The sequence below is a fragment of the Staurois parvus genome, unplaced genomic scaffold (assembly GCF_062004578.1).
Source record: "Staurois parvus isolate SC_StPar_1 unplaced genomic scaffold, SC_StPar_1.0 ptg001506l, whole genome shotgun sequence".
Classification (NCBI taxonomy): domain Eukaryota; kingdom Metazoa; phylum Chordata; class Amphibia; order Anura; family Ranidae; genus Staurois; species Staurois parvus.
Genome location: NW_028319302.1, coordinates 853,872 through 869,370, shown reverse-complemented (window position 1 = coordinate 869,370; position 15,499 = coordinate 853,872). Strand labels below are relative to the sequence as shown.

Here is a 15,499-nt window from a genome sequence, read left to right as displayed (position 1 = left end):
ATGTATTGCATCATATATTTGACATTTATGTCTTTTTCCAAACAGGCCTGAGGCTTACTGTTCCCCTCTTCACGCTTATTGTGCTTAATGCATTTCATACATGTGATATATGTATATCCATAGTATAATTTTTGGATTCCCTGTTCGGGATTCACCATTATGATATTGGTGTAAATTCATTATTCAATATTATGGTATACCTATGGTATAATTTTTGGATACACCTCTTTTGGGAAGTGTTTACCTATGTGTTTGTACTACAGAGATATTAGACTCTTGCAGTCACTTTTTCTGTTGCACATACATTTAGACCGGTCTTGATGTCATTTTATATGGTTTTAGGTCTGTGTGTTATTGTCTCATACTGAGGTGATGGTAAACCAGGGCGAATGCCCATATGTCATATTTATATCTGTGTAATAAAGCATAATTTTTGGAAAATTTTCTGAGTGTCACGGTCTGTTCATAATGTAGCCGCTTTTCTGTGAATCTCTTTTCACAAACCCCCTTTTTTTGAATGCCTTTTTTGGCTACTGAATGGAAACCAAACATTGGGTGACACGATAACTTAATTAACAACCTCTTAATAACTACCTATAGTATATATGCATCTCATGGGGCCCCCTACTGACCCCGGGCCCTTGGGCAGTTCCCGAGTTTTCAAATGGTCAGTCCACCCCTGGATACCAGAAACCAAAACAATAACAAACTGATAAACAAATAAAACAGCAGGAAACCAAAGTGTGGCCCTTTATTGAGGAGTAAAACAGACAAAATCAATTTAATTCTTTATTATAACCTGAGACAGACCAATTATTTCTTTATTACAAGTGTTTATGTAGCTCCATTATGATACACAGCACTTTACACTGTATATACATTGTACATTCACATCAGTCCTTACCCTCAAGGAGCTTACAATCTAAGGTCCCTAACTCACATTCATACATACAGTACACATACTAGGGTCAATTTAGACAGGAATCAATTATTCTACCATCATGTCTTTAGAGTGTGGGAGAAAACCCACACAGGCACAGGGAGAACATGCAAACTCCTTGCAAGTAGTGCCATGGTTGGGATTTGAACCAATGACCTTAGTGCTCCTAGGTGGAAATGCTAGCCATTTAGCCAATGAACCACAGCTAGACATTATCGAAGCCAAAATCACTTGCTCCATCTTTAGGACTGGAGCACCACTCATCGGTATCATTCCACCAGATTACCAACAGAAATACCGTCTAACTACAGCAGTTGGTGACACCCCCCCTCCCCCCTTTCCCAGGAAGAAGAGATGATGCTTGATTGAAAATCCAAACTGCCAACAGGACCCAGATGAGGAAACAACACTCACTGATCACTTTATTAGGTACACCTTGCAAGTGCCAAGAAAATATCTCCCACACCATTCCACCACCACCAACAGCCTGAACCATCAATACAAGGCAGGATGGATCTATGCTTTCATGCTGTTTACACCAAATTCTGACCCTACCATCTGAATGTCACAGCAACCAGTCTGCCCATTCTCTGACATCAACAAGGCATTTTCATCCACACAACTGCCGCTCACTGGATATTTTCTTTTTCTTGGACCACTCTCTGTAAACCCTAGAGATGGTTGCATGTAAAAATCCCAGTTTTGTAAATACTCAGACCAGCCCGTCTGGCACCAATGACCATGCCACATTCAAAGTCACTTAAATTTACTTTCTTCCCCATTCTGATGCTGGGTTTGAACTTCAGCAAGTTGTCTTCACCACGTCTAGATGCCTAAATGCATTGAGTTGCTGCCATGTGATTGGCTGATTAGCAATTTGTGTTACCAAGCAATTGAACAGATGTACCTAATAAACTGTCCGGTGAGTGTATATAAAGTTAAGCCAGCAATCCTATTGGCTGTTGACTTTTCCCTCCAAATGTCAGCTTCCAATCTCTTTTGATAGCTGCCCATCAGTTCTGCTCAGCAACAGAAGCTTCTGGAGAAATCCTCCCCGTAACAGCTGCTTCTAGAACTTCACCTCACCAGCACGGGAAGATAGGTCATGACCTGAAAGATAAAACAATAAAAGAAGTAGAAAGCTGATACAAATATGTATCTTTATTCATAATAGTTTACCTAAAGGACTTAACTCTAATCGTATGATAATTAAAAGTGGCAGTTGTGGGAGGGGCAACAATTATCCGCTTCGTGCCCTAACATTGCCTGCTAGGCACATAAAAATTGGCTAAATTATTGCAAATGAAGCTTTCTTTTATTTGGGAGTTTGTTGAGAATTAGCGTGGAATTTTGGGTCGGATTAAGGAGAACATCCCTTCGCCTGCACCGCTAACAGCAGCCAATAAGCCTTTCGGATTCTTCTTTTTATTGTCCTTGCTCCATGATCCCTCATTTATCAGAGAGAGAAAACAATACAAATATATTGAGAGGAAGCGCTGAGCTTGTTATTTCCTAAATCCACCCAGCTCCCCTCCCCTGCTCGGTCCGCAGCTGGTACAAAGGACCGTCTGCTACTCCTTACATTAGCAGGGCACACCAAGGACTAAAACAGGTCATGATATCATGCCGTTCCAGGAACATCAGGAGAATGCGGGCAGGAAGCCTTAAATACTGATGGAACTTCTGCTCCGGTGAAGAGAAAGTAAAACTGGATTTTACAGTGCGGTGAGTGACTTAGAATTGCTTCTGGTCTTAACAAATCTACTAAATGCTCTTTGTATGCTACAATGACCTGATCACTTTAACCTCCTTAGCGGTATTCCCGAGTGTAGCTCGGGGTAAAATGTCAGTGCCAAAAGCGGTAACCATGAGCTACACTCGGGCTTACCATGCGGCGCTGCATAGGGAGTCCCTGCAGAGCTTACCTTGTCCTTCGCTCCCGCGATGTGTCCCCTGCAGCGTCCCCGGCCATCTCCTCCGGCCGATGCCGGCATCCGGCTTCTGTGTTCCGGTCCCTGTGACGTCGGGACGTACGGGCGCCGCCGCCGGCGGGAAATTTGGAAATTAAAAAAAATTTCATTTTTTTCAAAACACATTTTTCATAGTAAAACATTGCTGTTTCAACCCATTTCGCATACATTTTGTCCCTAGTGCTTTGTCCTGTGCCCTGCCTGCATTTTGTCTGTTCTTTCTGCCTGCAAACTGAGAAAAGTCCATGGCGTCCAAAAAGTGTCCCTTTAGGTCAAAAGCGGGTTTAGATCAGCTAGAGAACAGCGATAGTAAATCAGAACCACTTGCAGAATTGAGTGATAATGATTCGTGGGGAAATTCCTCATCAGACACTGAAAACGATTTTGCGACTTTGCTCAGCGATGTGCGAACTTGGCGCTATATTTCAAATTTCAGTGTTTTCGGTTTGATTATATTATTGAATTAAATGTATTTTATTATTATATTATTATTTTTTATGATTATTTATTAAATTATAATTTATGATTTCGTGTTTTAAATTTTATCCTACCCGGGATGTTTAATAGACTCTTGTTCGGACAGATTTCAGTGAGTTATTCCTAAAAATTACAGCCTACAATAAAAAACTACATATTTCCATGCAAAATAATGGTACCGCTTTCAGCACCAAAAATCTGAAATAATCATACCGCCGGGGAGGTTAACCACTTAAGCTCCAGAAGGTTTTACCCCCTTCATGACCAGGCCATTTTTCGCTACTTTAACTGGCAATAGCGTGGTCATGCAACACTGCGTGTAGCGTGGTGTACGCAAATGAAATTTATATCTTTTTTTCTTTCACATAAATAGAGCTTTCTGTTGGTGTTATTTGATCACCACTGGGTTTTACATTTTTTATTATATAAATAAAAAAATGCAAAACAATTTTGAAAAAAAACCCTTCAATATATCCTACTTTTTGTTATAAAATATATCCAATAAAAAAAGTAAAAAAGTCAAGTTTCTTCATAAATTTAGGCCACAATGTATTCTGCTACATGTCTTTGGTAAGTGTATATTGATTGGTTTCCCGGGAAAGCTACAGCTTCTAAAAAAAATAGGGTGTATAAATCTGAAAACTGATCAGTTCTGATGTACTGATAGCACTGTTCAACAAATTTTTTTTTTTTGCCAGTTTTGGAAACAAAAGGATCCATTTCTTAATGAATTTCACATTCTGAGTTCAAATATAACAATGAAATTTGTCAATTGGCTCTAGTTTTTCTGTAAACGGAAAGTTTTCTACTATAGGCGTAATGACTACATAATGCACAATAATTATATAGATAGATGTCTTTCCACAAATATAAAGCAAGTGATATTGACTACATAACAAAGCCTAAATGTCATAATATATTGCATAGGATTACCAAGAAAAATTATAGCCATAAGCTAAGTTGAATCATTTTAATACTTAGTATTCTCACTAGTTTTGTCTCCAGTTTGTGTCGGTTTTGCTTCTCTTGGCTTTTCTCTTGTATTCGAGGAAAGGGCTATCTCTTACAACTGCACGTGACTACACGCTTCAGGTTCTTCCTCACTTGACTCAACCACGAAGGATTCTGGTGCTTTAGGAATTGGTAGCCCCTCTCCATGAGGAACTGGACGTATTTCCGATGGAATATTTGGATAGTGCACAGATAACTTTTTCTTTTTATTTAGCCCTTTTACAATTGGAGGCACCATACAAAAGTAACAATTACTAACATGATCTGTTGGCTCTCTCCAAATCATTGGCACAGCGAAAGGCATAGATGCCTTTTTTCCATTCAACCATTGCTCCAGTGCCGTCCCACAAGAATTGCAGCATATATGTGGTGCCCAGCTCTAGTCCTGGTCTCCTATCTTGCAGCCAAAATACAAGTTGTAGGCTTTCTTAATCATTCCTGTTATCCTCCTTTTTTGTGAGATAAAAGTTATTTCACCGCAGATATAGCAGAAATTATCTGCTTTATTCACACAAGTTCGAGGCATTACTGAGTAGCCTATATAAGCATAAAACGAAATGTAAAGACGCTGTCGAACTACAATCAGCTACAGATACTGCAGCTTTTATGCAGTGAAGTGATGCAATTAAAGGCTAATATTGCATCATCTCAGTATACATGCAATTTTCTATTGGTCACCAGTATCAATTGCGCAATATGCAGCTGAAGTTGCATCATAATTTTGAATGGCTTACGTCATTAGATGGGTGAATATATCATGGAAACTAGAGCCAATCAACATTTTTTAGGGTCATTTTCGTTTTCAGCACCCCAAAATTATGTAAGATTAGCTAATTTTATGCCCAAAACTTTTTACCTGTTGAACAGTGTAGCCGATCTCATTTCTTGAGGTCCTTAAAATGTCATAACAGTACAAATGCCCCCCAATGACCCCTTTTTGTAAAGTAGACAGTCTGAGGTATTTAGTAAGAAGCATGGCGAGTTTTTTGAAGTTGTAATTTTTTGTCACAATTTTTTGGAAAATGATGAAAATAAATAAAATGTGTTTTTTTTTCATACTGTCACCAGCACAGTGCAGCATCATTATATGACTGGTGTGGCAGTGATCAGAGACCAGGGACTGGTGACAGTATGTTAAAAGAAAAATAAAAGTTACAGAATTTTATGTTCAATTTTTAAAATAGTTTTTAAACTTTTTTTAAAACCTTTTTCTATTGTTTTTACATACTGTTATCAGAGTAGTTCAGTGTTACCCTAGTACAGCGGTTCTCAACCTGGGGGTCGTGACCCCTTTGGGGGTCGAACGACCATTTCACAGGGGTCGCCTAAGACCATCGGAAAACACATATTTCCGATGGTCTTAGGAACCGAGACACCGCTCCTCTATCAGTCTCAGGCGATGTGTGGGCGGGATGACATGCTGCCCCTGTCACCTGGCCACACCTCCGGGATCACTCAACAGCTCCGCCTCCTCGCCGCTGATTGGCCACCGGAACTGTAGCTCAGGAGAGGCACACAGGCGGCCAATCACCGGCGAGGAGGTGGAGCTTGGAGAGGAGGAGCCGAGCGGCAGCACGCGTAGATCAAACCAGATCGAGCAAGGGAGCTGCCGGAGCGAGTGAAGAGGAAAGCAGCCAGAGAAGGAAGACAGCTGACAGGTAAGTGCAAATTTTGCTGCTGCAGCCAGGTATGCTGGCTGTAGATGGGAGAGGGAGAGAGCGAGCCCAGGCTGGAGCAGGGGTCAGCAAGGTAAGTATCATTGGTGTCAGTGGGAGGAATAGTGCCCCATCATTTGTGTCACTAATACCAATGATGGGGCACTATTTCTCCCCCCACTGACACCAATGATGAGGCACTATTCCTCCCCCCACTGACACCAACGATGAGGCACTATTCCTCCCCCCACTGACACCGACGATGGGGCACTATTCCTCCCCCCACTGACACCAACGATGGGGCACTATTCCTCCCCCCACTGACACCAACGATGGGGCACTATTCCTCCCCCCACTGACACCAACGATGGGGCACTATTCCTCCCCCCACTGACACCAACGATGGGGCACTATTCCTCCCCCCACTGACACCAACGATGGGGCACTATTCCTCCCCCCACTGACACCAACGATGGGGCATTATTCCTTCTCCCACTGACACCAACGATGGGGCACTATTCCTCCCCCCACTGACACCAATGATGGGGCACTATTTCTCCCCCCACTGACACCAACGATGGGGCACTATTCCTCCCCCTGACCCCAATGATGGGGCACTATTCCCCCCTCCACCACACTGACATCAATGATGGGGCACTATTCCTCCCACTGATACCAATGATGGGGCACTATTCCTCCCACTGATACCAATGAAGGGGCACTATTCCTCCAACTGACACCAATGATGGGACACTATTCCTCCCACACTGACACCAATGATGGGGCACTATTCCTCCCACTGAAACCAACGATGGGGCACTATTCCCCCTTCCACCACACTGACACCAATGATGGGGCACTATTCCTCCCACTGATACCAATGATGGGGCACTATTCCTCCCACTGATACCAAAGATGGGGCACTATTCCCCCCACTGACACCAATGATGGGACACTATTCCTCCCACTGACACCAATGATGGGACACTATTCCTCCCACTGACACCAATGCTGGGACACTATTCCTCCCCACTGACACCAATGATGTGGCACTACTCCTCCCACTGACACCAATGATGGGGCACTATTCCTCCCACTGACACCAATGGTGGGGCACTATCCCTCCCACTGACATCAGTGATGTGGCACTATTCCTCCCCACTGATACCAATGATGGGGCACTATTCCTCCCACTGACACCAATGGTGGGGCACTATTCCTCCCACTGACATCAGTGATGTGGCACTATTCCTCCCCACTGACACCAATGATGGGGCACTATTGCTCCCACACACACACACACATTGACATCTATGATGGGGAACTATTCCTCCCACACTGACACCAATGATGGGGCACTATTCCTCCCACTTAAATCAACGATGGGACACTATTCCTCCCACTGACACCAATGATGGGGCACTATTCCTCCCACACTGACACCAATGACGGGGCACTATTCCTCCCACTGACAACAATGATGGGGCACTATTCCTCCCACTGACACCAGTGATGGGGCACTATTCCTCCCACTGATACCAATGAAGGGGCACTATTCCTCCCACTGACACCAGTGATGTGGCACTATTCCTCCCACTGACACCAATGATGAGGCACTATTCCTCCCACTGACACCAATGATGGGACACTATTCCTCCCACTGACACCAATGATAGGGCACTATTCCTCCCCACAGACACCAAAGATGGGACACTATTCCTCCCACAGACACCAATGATGGGGCACTATTCCTCCCACTGATACCAACAATGGGGCACTATTCCTCCCCACTGATACCAACAATGGGGCACTATTCCTCCCACTGATACCAACAATGGGGCACTATTCATCCCACTGACATCAGTGATGTGGCACTACTCCTTCCACTGACACCAATGATGTGGCACTAGTCCTCCCACTGCAAAATTACAGTTATGAAGTAGCAACGAAAATAATTTTATGGTTGGGGGTCACCACAACATGAGGAACTGTATTAAAGGGTCGCGGCATTAGGAAGGTTGAGAACCACTGCCCTAGTACAATGGTGATCATTGTAACAGCAATGATTTGAGCTGTCAATGAGTTTCATTCATAACAACTGTGATTACTAGTGATCTGTGATTGGCTACAGCTAATTTCATGGTACAGTGTGCTGTGATTGTCCCAGGTACAATGTGATAGCTGTGGGCCAATCACAGCTCACTGGTAAAGGAAGCAGGGCTGTTATGAGTGAGATTAATTCATACCAGCTTTGTTGACATTTTTGATCATGAGATCACATAGTGATTACATGATCCCTGAGCTGCTCAAAGCAGCCTGGTACCAAGAGTCACAATCTGCTGTGTCCGGTCACAGATGCGCTGCCCGCTCCTAAACTTGTGCAGGCTGGATCACATACATGTACGTGATCCAGTCTGAATGTGCCGTCCTCCCTCATTAAAAGTACTGTGGGTGGTTGACACATGGTTAAATAATATCTTTATAGTGTATGCTTGGTCTAAACCTTTTTTAGTTTTGCTTAGAGTGGGGAATGGTTGGAAGCCTTTCAGGCTTTTACTGCTATCTGGGATGCCGTTAGAGAGATTGTCCTCACTTCCTGTCCTACTGACAATGTTTGCCAGGCAGGAAGTGAGGGGAAATCTCCAACAGTTACACAGACAAATATTTTCTATGGAAGAGTAGAGGAGGGCTAGACAAAGATTTTCTTTGGAGGAGTAGAGGAGGGCTAGACAAAGATTTTCTTTGGAGGAGTAGAAGAAGGCTAGACAAAGATTTTCTTTGGAAGAGTAGAGGAGGGCTAGACAAAGATTTTCTTTGGAGGAGTAGAGGAGGGCTAGACAAAGATTTTCTTTGGAGGAGTAGAAGAAGGCTAGACAAAGATTTTCTTTGGAAGAGTAGAGGAGGGCTAGACAAAGATTTTCTTTGGAGGAGTAGAGGAGGGCTAGACAAAGATTTTCATTGGAAGAGTAGAGGGCTAGACAAAGATTTTCTTTGGAGTAGTAGAAGAAGGCTAGACAAAGATTTTCTTTGGAGGAATAGAGGAGGGCTAGACAAAGATTTTCTTTGGAAGAGTAGAGGAGGGCTAGACAAAGATTTTCTTTGGAAGAGTAGAGGAGGGCTAGACAAAGATTTTCTTTGGAGGAGTAGAGGAGGGCTAGACAAAGATTTTCTTTGGAGGAATAGAGGAGGGCTAGACAAAGATTTTCTTTGGAGGAGTAGAGGAGGGCTAGACAAAGATTTTCTTTGGATGAGTAGAGGAGGGCTAGATAAAGATTTTCTTTGGAAGAGTAGAGGAGGGCTAGACAAAGATTTTCTTTGGAAGAGTAGAGGAGGGCTAGACAAAGATTTTCTTTGGAAGAGTAGAGGAGGGCTAGACAAAGATTTTCTTTGGAAGAGTAGAGGAGGGCTAGACAAAGATTTTCTTTGGAAGAGTAGAGGAGGGCTGGAACGCCAGTCAAATTTGTATCTCTTATAGTCTCTGTTAGGGTCTATTCACACCAGCAATAGCACTAGAAAATAGCCGCTGGTGTGCTGTAGGGTGACAGCAGATTCTCTAGTCCCAGAGCATTGCTTATTTTGTTACTGACCCCTGTCTTGTTTCTGCCTCATGACTTGGTACCTCACCACCAGCATGGTACCAACTTCTACCTGTTCCTGACCATGAACATGATTGTGATGCTGCACCTATCTGTCTGGCTGCTGCCAAACATAGTTTGTGACCAGACTCCATGCTATCACCAGGAGAATTCCTGTGTTCCCAAGCTCAAGTTCACTGCTCCATCTTCTTGGCACCTGCACCCTTCTGCAGTCCCTGTCTCCACTACCAGGGGTGCTTGGACAATAATTACGGAAGAGGCCACCCTCATCATCTTGGGCTCCACAGTTTGGTACATGGCAGGAATACCAAGGACTCATAACCACCTGTATGTGCAAATATATAAAAAAACAACTTCTACCACCTATAGATTTTGGTCCAGATGTGCAGGTATGGGCTCTTTCACATGGGCGCTGAGACCCATAGGCTGTATGTTTATTTTTGGCTTGAGCCACCAGGTGCTGCATGCAGGCAGTCCATTCAAGCCTATGGGGATTCAATGGCTGCATGGGCAAAGCCACTCATCCCAAACTGGCATGTGTGTGGGTGAGCAACCCTGAATGCAGTGTGCATTCGGGGCAGCTTGGCTGCATGACTGTCAATTTAGGATGAGCAGCTGTGTCCACTGCATCCCCATAAACGTCAAAGGGCTGCCTGCAGGGTCAAGCCACATATATACATTTTACAATACGATTACAATATATTATAATATTATATAGTTTATAATATATACAATACATTACTGTATTTAACAATTTTATTTTTTTTCCCTTTTCAACTATATTTTATTAAAGATTTACAAATGACAAGAACAAAACAAATAATATAATATATAAAGTGTATAATGTTCACATATCCTTCCTGTTTCAATATTGATACACCATGTTGATATGCGCATTGGAGAAAAAATTGCTGACACTTTCATTGTTGATAGCATCCAATCTAGACATAACTATTATATAGGACGATATGATATTAATCTGCATCATGTAGATCCATACAACAAGTGTCTACTATACAACTCTAATAGATAAACAAAAAAAAGGGGGAACGAGAGGAAGACAGAAATTTATTTTTTAGGGAGCTATTAACACATAGACTAATAGACAGGAGAAGACTGGAGTTACACAAGATATAATGAGGGTAATATTTATTAATGTCATCCAGATAAAAACTATAAAGATAAGAAAAAAAAAGAAAAAATATATTTTATAAAAAATTCTACACTGCCAGTGTGCTTTGCTTACCCTTTAGTCGCTTTCATTTTTTGCTCAGTGCTTCACCCCTGAAACGAAGAATCAGAGTGTCCCTTACAGAGCTTGAGATCTTTATATCATATTTGTTACATTTGTTATGTTATCTAACATTTTGTCTTTTATTGCCATTAGGAAATATTGTAAGTAATACACTATCCTCAAAAGTTGGTTTGGTGAGCCTACTAGCTACTCCACCAATTTTTTCCCATCAGAGCTTTGCATGCAAAATTGAAATCAGCTTTCATTTGTATGTTTCTTTGTTTTTTGGATATCACCCCACCTCTGTGCTGTGGGGATGGGAAGAGAGGGAGGCAATCTGATTCAGTATGTAGGCAAAATAAAACAAATAGGAAGTGCTGTAAAGATAGTTTAATTAAGTATAGAGATCGCTTCTCATAATTAGGACAGGTGGTCATCACAATAAATACAATTTATAAAAGAGAGAAGGAAATGGACAATGACACCACTACAGCACCTTGCAAAAGTATTCCTCCCCCTTGACATTTTCCACATTTTGTCCTGTTACAACCAAAAACGTAAATTTATTTTATTGGGATTTTATGTGATAGACCAACACAAAATGGCACATAATTGTGAAGTGGAAGGAAAATAATAAATAGTTTTCAAATTATTTTACAAATATATATGAAAAGTGTGGCGGCATTTGTATTCAGCCCCTGGAATCAATACTTTAGGTCCCCCTTTCTCTGCAATTCCAGCTGCAAGTCTTTTTGGGGATGTCTCTACCAGCTTTGCATATCTAGAGAGGGACATTTCTGCCCATTCTTCTTTGCAGAATAGCTCAAGCTCTGTCAGATTGGATGGAGAGCATCTGTGAACAGCCACTGTCTTACCACAGATTCTCCATTGGATTTAGGTCTGAACTTTGACTGGGCCATTCTAACACATGAATATGCTTTGATCAAAACCATTCCATTGTAGCTCTGGCTGGATGTTTCGGGTCGTTGTCCTGCTGAAAGGTGACCCTCCGCCCCGGTCTCAAGTCTTTTATTATTATTATTATTATTATACAGCATTTATATAGCGCCAACAGTTTGCTCAGCGCTTTACAATATAACGGGAGACAATACAGCAACAATACAGTTCAATACAAGAGGGATAGGAGGGCCTGATCCTTGGAGCTTACAATCTAAGAGGGAGGAGCTAGTACAAAAGGAAATAACTGTGGGGAACGAACTGATGGAAGAAACAGAAGATTTGTCTATTAGCTGAAGGCAGGATAGGCTTCCCTGAAGAAATAGGTTTTCAGAGATCGCCTAAAAGTGAGCAGAGTAGGCAGTAGTCAGACAGATTGGGGTAGAGAGATCTAGAGAATGTGGGAGGCTCTGGAGAAGTCCTGGAGACAAGCATGGAAGGAGGAGACAAGGGAGCTAAAGAGCAGGAGGTCATGGGAGGAGAGGATGGTTTGGGTGATATTTGGAGACAAGATTGGTGATGTAATTGGGGGCAGAGTTTTCACAGGTTTTCTTCTAAGATTGCCCTGTATTTGGCTCCATCCATCTTCCCATCAACTCTGACCAGCTTCCTTGTCTCTGCTGAAGAAACGCATCCCCACAACATGATGCTGCCACCACCATGTTTCACGTTGAGGATGGTGTGTTCAGGGTGATGTGCAGTGTTCTGTTTCCACCACACGTTTTGCTTTTAGGCCAAATAGTTAAATTGTGGTCTCATCTGACCAGAGCACCTTCTTCCATGTTTGCTGTGTCCCCCACATTGCTTCTCACAAGCTGCAAACAGGACTTTTTATGGCTTTTTGTCAACAATTGCTTTCTTTCCACTTTTCCATAAAGGCCAGATTTGTGGAGTGCACGACTAACAGTTGTCCTGTGGACAGATTCTCCCACCTGAGCTGTGGATCTCTGCAGAAACTCCAGAGTTACCATGAGCCTCTTGGCTGCTTGTCTGATGAATGCTCTCCTTGCCCGACCTGTTAGTTTAGGTGGATGACCATGTCTTGGTAGGTTTGCAGTTACCATGCCATACTTATGCTCATGCAGTGCCATATGCTTTCCATTTTCAGATGATGGATTGAACAGTGCTCCGTGAGATGCTCAAAGCTTGGGATTTTTTTTTATAAATTAACCCTGCTTTAAACTTCCCCACAACTTTATCCCTGACCTGTCTGGCATGTTTCTTGGCCTTCATGAGGCAGTTTCTTCACTAATGTTCTCTAACAAACCTCTGAGGGCTTCACATAACAGCTGTATTTATACTGAGATTAAATTACAAACAGGGGAACTCCATTTACTAATTAGGTGACTTTTGAAGGCAATTGGTTCAGCTAGATTTTTGTTAGGGGTATTAGAGTAAAGGGGACTGAATACAAATGCATGCCACACTTTTCAGATATTTATTTGTAAACAATTTTAAAAACCATTTATCATTTTCCTTCCACTTCACAATTATGTGCCAATTATGTTTTCACTTGGTGATCTGGCCATTAATACTCCTTCAGTGTTAGGGAGACTCAACCCTGGAGGACTGAGTATAGGAGGCACAGCAGACAGCAGGATTGTCATTTGGGGGGAAGGTGTGTGTGTGTGTGTGGGGGGGGGGGGTTAGTGTTTAAAGTATTTGCAAATTTAAAACCACTAACACATTTTATTTATTTATTTATTATATAATATAGTGCCGTCACTTTACGCAGCGCTTTACATATATATTGTACATTCACATCATTATCTATCCCTCAAGGTGCGCACAATCTAAGGTCCTCTAACTCACATTGGAGCCAAACACCAGCTCACACTTTATAATCAGTTACAGCAGTTTTTTTTTCCTTTTGGGATAAAGGTTTTTGCATGAATAAGTGAAAGCTGTTCATTTTAATCACCTCTGCCAGTGTTAAGTGTTTTATCTCATCCATGTAAACTGATACATTCTGCTGGAGAGCTAAAAAAAAAAAAAAAAAAGCTGTGCTTTTGACAAAACAGCAGGCTTGCTGGCTGGTTCACCAGATAATAGAAGAAAGAAAAGCCTAAAAACAGGAAACTAATACAGCCATCATATCTAAGAATTGATAAGCTACAATATAATACAGGTTTGCTTTGTGGTTTAATACTGCTTTAATAACTTTGTTGTATCACAAAACACAATTACAAAAAAACAAGAAAAAAAAATAAAATGACTGCAGACACCACAGGGCTGGTAAGCTGCAATATAGTCCTTTTTTGTTATTGTGTTCAAATACTGTATAAGCTGGTTTCTATATTCCATTTAAGAAAAAAAAGCAACAAAAAATAACCTACAACGTTTGTGCTAAGACTTTTATCAGGTTGATGCTCATAGGGAAAAAAAACATCCTGGACATTGATAGTTTGAGTTTTTGTTTAACGGAGTGGGTGGCGCTGTCTACTGTCAAGATAAGCCAGCACTTTCACATGACTAAGAGTTTTTCATGCTCCAGCTTCCTACATATTTTTAGCTACAACCCTGTTTTGTCGGCATAAAATTCTGAACTCCAACCAAAACACTTTTTTCGTTTTTATTTATTCCCTTGTCGTCTTCTTTCCTTCTTTTTTTACCATTTCTGGAAATTTTATATTTTGTGTTTTGTTATTTTTACATGGAAAAATACATTTGTTATTAACTTGTTTATTAACTCTTTAGATTCAAAATTGGTTGCAAAATTTGTGGAAGTAAGCAAATGGTGGAAATGCCTATTAAAACTTAATAAAAACTATTTAAAATGAAAATGCTTTTGTACTAAAAACACAATTGTATTGCCTTTAGAAAAGGGACATACACTTTTGATGCGTTATAAGCTACTTTAATTTTCAGATGGAAGAGACAATTTTTGTATGTTAATGAAAACATGGCTGGTTTACCATGCTCAAAATAACCAAATCACGCTATTTTAACTACCCCGAAACTTCGCCCCCTCCAAATCCTATTTTGACAAATGGACCAAAGTGGGTATGGCAGACAGCGGGCTCAATTTCTACACCCTGCACCAGGGTGGCCACTATATATAAAGATTCCCAAGCCCTGTCCACCTCAGCTGAGGGTTCACACTGAAATCTTCACCTTGGTTGCTAGAGAACTTTGTCCCAGCACTGAAAAGAAGCCGTGTGTAAGCTCTGGGTCTCCTTAGCTTACACAAGGCTAAGGATTGTCTTTCTGCATGTGTAATAGCACTGGTCAAGTCCAGCCTATGTTTTTGCTTTGCTCCTGATGGTTAAAAGGAGATAGGAGAAAAGGAAAGGTGTTAGGGATCCGGGCGTGACCAGAAATGTGTGGACTGACACAGGGAAACACAGGCTCCAGGTATAGTATAAACAATACAATTTATTAAAGACTAAACAATACATAAATGCAGTGCAAGACTAAACATAAACACAGTGCAACCAAACCTCCAACAGATAACAATAAGAACAATACTAAACGTAGTTGGGCAGGCCAGGTCGGTAGCAAACGGGCAGGCAAGGTACAAGGAGCAGGAGGAAGCTTAGTCAGGAATAGCCGAGGTCAGGACAGGCAGAATTCATGCAGAATCAGGATTAAAGCAGAAACAGGATCAGGCAGGAAGCAGGTACAGGGTCTCATGGGAAACATACACTAAGGACCTGAAC

General features: G+C 41.8%; 1 protein-coding gene across 1 annotated transcript in view; it reads left to right on the top strand.

Moving 5' to 3' along the window:
- The first annotated feature begins 2,507 nt into the window (after positions 1 to 2,507).
- LOC149435473 (beta-1,3-galactosyltransferase 2-like) overlaps positions 2,508 to 15,499 on the top strand; it is a 48,997-nt gene continuing 36,005 nt past the window's right edge. The window contains exon 1 of the mRNA XM_089662628.1: positions 2,508 to 2,665. The gene's annotated coding sequence lies outside the window, so the exon portion shown is untranslated. The remainder of the gene's footprint in view (positions 2,666 to 15,499) is intronic.